The sequence below is a fragment of the Limulus polyphemus genome, unplaced genomic scaffold (genome assembly GCF_000517525.1).
Source record: "Limulus polyphemus unplaced genomic scaffold, Limulus_polyphemus-2.1.2 Scaffold3536, whole genome shotgun sequence".
In the NCBI taxonomy this organism is placed as follows: domain Eukaryota; kingdom Metazoa; phylum Arthropoda; class Merostomata; order Xiphosura; family Limulidae; genus Limulus; species Limulus polyphemus.
In genome coordinates, this window is record NW_013669146.1 from 88905 (window position 1) to 95629 (window position 6725).

A 6725-nucleotide genomic window follows, 5' to 3' on the forward strand; every position below is an offset into this window, starting at 1 on the left:
CCGTTTACATAATATTATAAAATAACTATTACAACAACGGAAACCCTAGTGTCGGAAGAGTGTTATTTTGAAAAAAAAATAGAATCCAGACTGAGTTTCAAGATTACGAAACATTATGAAACAGGAGAAAGACGATCAAACAGAAAGAGAGAAATTAAAAGATGGTAAGGAGGAAAGAGACAGAAATTAACGTCAGATCTAGGATAAAATATGTAGAAAACTGAATTAACAAATTTAACGACCAAACCAGCCACACCTCTCTCTGCATCCACTCTAAAATTATAACCTCAAATACCATATGATCTACACTTGCAACCACTACTTTTGTGCCACCTAAGTTCCTGGACTACTCTTGTTATACCACAACGCTATGAAATCACGAAAGTTAGTAATCAAGTTAGTAGTTAGTAATCAACAACATCACCTAATCAAAAACTAACAGATTATGACGGAAATTTACCATGTGAAGCGTATTAGGCTCTGTTCGAAATAATTTCAAGGGTTAATGGATGGAGCAGCAAACAAACAATGTATTCATTTTGCTGCATATTTTTAAAAAACAGCTTTACCAACATTAAGCAACCCTCTTCAGAGAGCCATAATAACTACCAAGCGTTAGTAGTTGCCTTATCAAAAAATATTTGGAGTGTCACATCAGAAAAAAGTTTCTAAAGCAAAGTTTTGGAGCAGAACAAGAAGGAAAGAAGAGAACTTACAGAAGATATGGAAAGACGTTCCAGTTATCTTATTCAGATGCCCCACGTGAAATGATGGATTCTTTGGCACATGACCAATTCGTAGATGCCATAGTAGATTATAATATATGAGTTAGATTAAAGAAAGCTGTACAATTGAATACGAAACTTGAATCAGTTAAAGTTGCAGACAAACAACTAAAGGCACCAACCATAATTTACGACATTATCAGATCAAGTAGTTGACAAACGTTAACTCTCTCTAATGGAGAACTAGAAGAACCCAAAGGATTAATCAGGTTACTGTTTACTCAGAATGTAAGAAGTAAACCTCTGGACACAAGGTGTATCAGCTGGAACTGAATGAAGTACATTGCCAGGAACTGCCGACAAAATGTTTAGGAAATAAAAAGTACTTGAGTAACGAAGCACATTATGCTAATATAATGATAAGTAGGCAAAGATTTATAAGCATAAGGAAAAGTTTTATTGATGGTGAAACATATCACATGTTTCAACAGAACACTGGTCTGCCTTCTTTGGGTATGATCAGTACTAAACAATCCAAGGTTTATATATCGTTACAAAGACATTAGGGATTAAATGTGACAGACCAATGTTCTGTCGAAACATGTAATATGTTCCACCACCAATAAAACTTTTCCTTATGCTTATAAATCGTTCTTTGCCTACTTATTAAAATAAAAAAGTACCTCTAAAGGACGACAGAAAAGAAATTGAAGCTACTATAAGGATGGAAACATGGGAATTACATCCGAGGCTGTGATAAATAAACCGTTGATCATAAACCAACAATGTCCTGAGGACGAGAATACCTCATCTGCCCCAGCTGAGATGAAAAGTTCATTACTTAAAGAAACCAATCCACGAGACAATGGATACATTGATGGGAAGCCTTGTAACATGTTGATCCACACTTATTCCATAGCTACTATTATTCGACTTGGGGAATTACCTACAGAGATGAAGCAAGAAAATGGATTAATGTGGACAACAAGTGGTCATGTATTCTATCAAGAGAAGTGTTGTAAGTTGCCCTCACTGTGGGAAGCTTCCCTACACAATATGGTGTTTGGTAATTGACAATGAAGAATAATGCATATTAGGAATATACTTCATGTGGAAACACAGATGTGAGGCTAGACTTGTTCCAAACATTTGCATAGTCTTTTACCATGAAATACCGTGCACTGCAATACAATTACACCACTAGATGTTGAACTTCCACTGACAACAACAACAGAAGTAAATAATAATAAAGACAACCAACCTAAAGTGAAAAAGAGCAGAATTCAAGATAGCACAACCACAGATGATGAAGAACTAATGTGACCGAACACTCAACTAAAAGATGTTTTGACAACATATACGAGTAATAAGCTGTTTACTCAATGAACCAGGCTGTACGATCCACGTTACAACAGAAGACTATCTCCAAAACTAAGCAGATTTTGGAAAGAGCCCGAGTTATAGTCAAACGAATCAATGATATTGACAGGCAGTTAAAGCTAAAATTCATCCACCACAATCATATTTGGAAGTATGTTAGCGAGAGAGCAGCTGATTGGTTAACTTCAAGGAAAACTCCACCAGAGGTAAATCAGTCTGCTAAATAGCCGTATGTTCCTGCCGAAACCTTTTCCAAAGTAGCACCAAGGATGGACCTACAAGAGTATTCCCTTGACCATCTACCCCAAGAGAACTCCCGGAGAGACAAAATAGAAAGTGTTGATAAGGAGCAATAGATCGTTCCATTTTTGTTCCATAATTCATGGGAAAGAAAATCACCCAAACATTTTTTTGGTGACTGCAGAGATAATAAATGAGTAAAACATTTTATTTTCTTAATCACAATTTTGGTTGTAATTTGTTCACAACATCCAGTTAATGATTTATTGATCATAATGTTTAGATTTATGAATAATGATGTTATTAAATACCTAGGGTTTCTTTATTGTTAATTGTAGAAGATTACATTTAATGTGCCATTATTTTCTTTGTGTAATAGGATTCTTTAAGGGATTTCATAATCCAGGGATAGGGCTATGTTTTTAATTTAGACATTTGTTTTATTGTTTGGCCAGAGGAAGGTTTGACGTCACGTGATGAATGCATGTTTTAACATCTTAAGTTTATTCCAAAGTTTTAGAATAATTTGAGCAGTGTAAAACGCGAGTTAGGATAGATGTATTATGGATTATTGAGTAAGTCTCTTACTTAGCGAGCACTCAGTACATGATTTAGTCAGTTTGTCTGTTTCTGTCAATCAGTTCGTTAACTCAATGCGATAAATTTTGAGTTTGTGTTTGCAACGAAGTAGAAGGGATAGTAGAAGTAGCAAATAATAAATGGAATTTATATTCATAGATAGGTAGTGCATTTATAAAATTGAGCTTATTATTAACATAAAAACATGAAACTTGTTGAACCTGTGGTCGAATAAATAAAACACTTTCTTTAACACTTAAGTGGACTGGACTTTGCATTATTTTTATCAAATAATTCAAAAGTAACCGCCCGATCACTGAAACCGTTACAACAATATCATATAATGTATTACAGCTTGAGATTGATTTTTATAAAGGTAATAAATCAAATACTAACTGTGGATATTAAATTATTTTTGTTTTACGTTATAACTTGTTATAACCTGAGATTAATATTTACTGAATAATGCAACTTGTTTGAATCTCGCATTAAATCATGTAAATTGTTAAATCCAACTATTAATTCTTAAAAGTTGAAAAACATGCTCAAAATGGAAGTTATTTTTACGTATCACTATTTATCACAAAATTCGAATTATGCATTACTTCTTAAAATAGCATAAAAGTAATTAAAATCTAAGATTAATTTTTACAAATAATATAACTATACTAAGCAGTTAATATGCAGAATTAAGTAGCGTCTTTAGACATCTAGCATCAGAAAGTGACGTGCAATAGATGAAATATTATTGGAAACCAATTGTATTATTTGAAATATAACGTATAAACCAGTATTGTTCTATGATACTTCTTTTTTCCTACTTAGTTTAAATAATTAAGAATTTCAATGGGCAATAGAAACACCACATGAAATATAATATAATAAAAGCAAAAGTAAATGGTAAAACGTAGCAATTATAAGAAAATGTAGCATACCACATAAAGTTCGTTATGCTTTCATGCTAACCACCAGTAAATATCAGAACATACTGTCCTGCTATATTCAATTTATTAACTTCAACGTTCAACTTCACTGCATACAAAACAAAGATTTATCACTCATACAATCAATGACTCACAAATCAACTACTTAATGAAAATTGCATTATATACGATAAGCAGCAATAAATGCTAATAAAAGGGTTTGATGTTATTTACATAGACATATATGAATGAAGTACATCTGTCTTTCTGGAAAAAGCTGGGCAAAAAAAAAGGTGTCAACCCTCTTCTGTAGACGTCCAAGTCTCTTGTCTTTTGAGTAATAATGCCAATGTAGAAAGCTGTGTTTGATATGTCCAGTTATCATTAAATATTATTATTCGCTTCAGAGCAGGGAAAGAATGCTCCACTGGTTCTGTTGTGACAGTATAGTTAAAATTAGTTGTAGCAACTTTCTGTTTTCAGATAAATTGTGCAGCAAATCTTGTTGAAATATCAAGTTTAGTAACATCCCTGTGATTTGTCCAAAATCACATATGTACTATAGATTCCAACGAGATCTGCCTTCACCCTAATAGAATCAAAATGCTCTGCATACTGCGACACGGTTTCTGGTTATCAAAATGTTTGAAAAAATCAGAAAATTTCATGCCATCAACTAAACTGAGGAACTGCAGATTTCAAAGTGAGCTTACACTTATTGTAGTGTCATTTGTAATTTGGAGGAAAAGTCGTTTTCTTGCTGTTTTGTTTGACAGACTGACTGATGTAGAGTAGAAGCAATTGACATTTTATTCAAGGTTTACTTCTGCACATTTGTGTTCAAATCTGTGATAGAGGTAATCAAATAATTAGCGTTTGTTGACAAAAGACGTTACTGTGTTTTAAATTCTCTGCTGGCAGTATCTGATATCCATTATTTTGTTTTGTAAAGCTCCAAAAAGTCCATCAGTTGCATTGATAATTTCTTCAAATATCGACAGAAGAAAGGAAGTGGGTGGTTTAGAGAGCCAAGAACGTCAGATTTCCAGTTATAGGAGTTGTCTCTTATTATTTAGAACATCCTTTGTAAGTCAAAGTGGCAATAAATCATTGTTTGGACGAGTTCTCAGTGCAAGCTTCATCATGTGGTAACAACCTGTGGCATGTATTGCTGCTCTACCTGATGCGTTTTGTGGATTTGTTAAAAATTGCAGCTAGTCTCTCCACATTTTTGAAAAAATAATTTGCATCCCGTAATGAAATCTGTCGACAGGGAAAGCACAAAATTTAATGTATGGCCATAGCGGTGAGTGAATGTTGCTTCTGGCGTTTTTTACTTTATTTATTCCTGTAATCCATTCACTTCATTGTCTTGACTCCATCGTAAATCTGTGCTTCAAACTTTTGAACACAATTGTAATTTTCTAATTTCTGTAACACATATTCTTATAATGCCTTTGCTGTTCTGTCGCCACTGACATCATCATGACTAAATCATTTAACACACACCTCAAAGTAACAGAAGATGCCTGGTCTACGTTTGAAATGTCTATTGACGTGGGCGCCCACAGTAATATTTTCGGGGGGGGGGGCAAAGTAGGTATGTAAGTCAACAGACTAAAAGAATTTGTGTTATGTGTGCTTAAATGCAAACAAAAATTTACAGTTTTGATAAAAATTATTAAAATATTTAGTTTAACTACGGTGTTAAGTTTACATCACAATACATCCAATTTTTTGTGAGATGTAAGGGGACAAACGATTGTAGATGTAAGGTTAACTTTCATTATATTTGACTATAAGATGTACGATCTCGATGTAATTGCCAGGATTTATTAAGCTACTGCACTCATTATTCTCTCGATAGGTCAGCTATTGTTATGCTAGTCAGATTTAGTTCCTTTGCTGTAAGTTTAGAATTAAATTTATCCCCACGTTTCCAAAAGTTTTCAAAGATAACCGTATGAATACAAGTCACAGCGCTTATGTTTTCCTAGAGCAGTCACTTAATTGTTAAGATCGCTGTAACTGATAAACACGGGAAACAGAACACTTTTCTTACATGCCAATCAGTTTGAAATGATTGCTTGATTTTGTGGCCCTTTCTGTGGTATAGTTCCTTAGGATCATGTATATGCCTTCCTTGGAGAATTATACTTTTTTTATCTGTAAATAGTTCTCTTGAAAAATTAATTAAAGTCTCAAATCCATTATGATTGACCTTTACTTTGATGTTTTGCAATGTTTATAAAACAGACGCTTTAACGATTAGCACATGTATATGAAAAAAAGCATTGATATCTACATCATATACCTACAATGGCTGAACAAATATGATGTACAGATAGACTCTGAAAGTAAAACAGTTCAGCGCCATGCTTACTTCCAGTCCATTTGATCAACGGAATTGGATGCTTCAGCTTAGATTTCTACCAAAAAATGGGTCTTTCGCACATAGAAAAGCAGTCACAGCTTCAGCTTGTTTCGTCCATTTATGTTAGACAGTATAAGAAAGCAAACACTCATGTGTAAATAAATTATATATATATATATACATGGTAAGAGAAGCAGTTTGAGAGGTTGCTTTGTGGGAATACAGCTTGAGTGTATAAGTGAAATATAAATATATATACATACATACACTAGCAGATGAAACAGTTCAACGGTAATTTTCCTAAAAATAGTGATGAATAAATATAAAATGTGCAGTCAACCCAATCTCTTGGATCAACGCGTATATGAAAGTTTAGGAACTGCGAAAAATGAGCAATTTTCGTGTAATTTACTCTTTAAAATAAGCATTTTGATATATATATGTATATATTTTGTATGATTAACCGTTCAGGAGATGCAAAGTGTGACAGACAGACATTTTGGC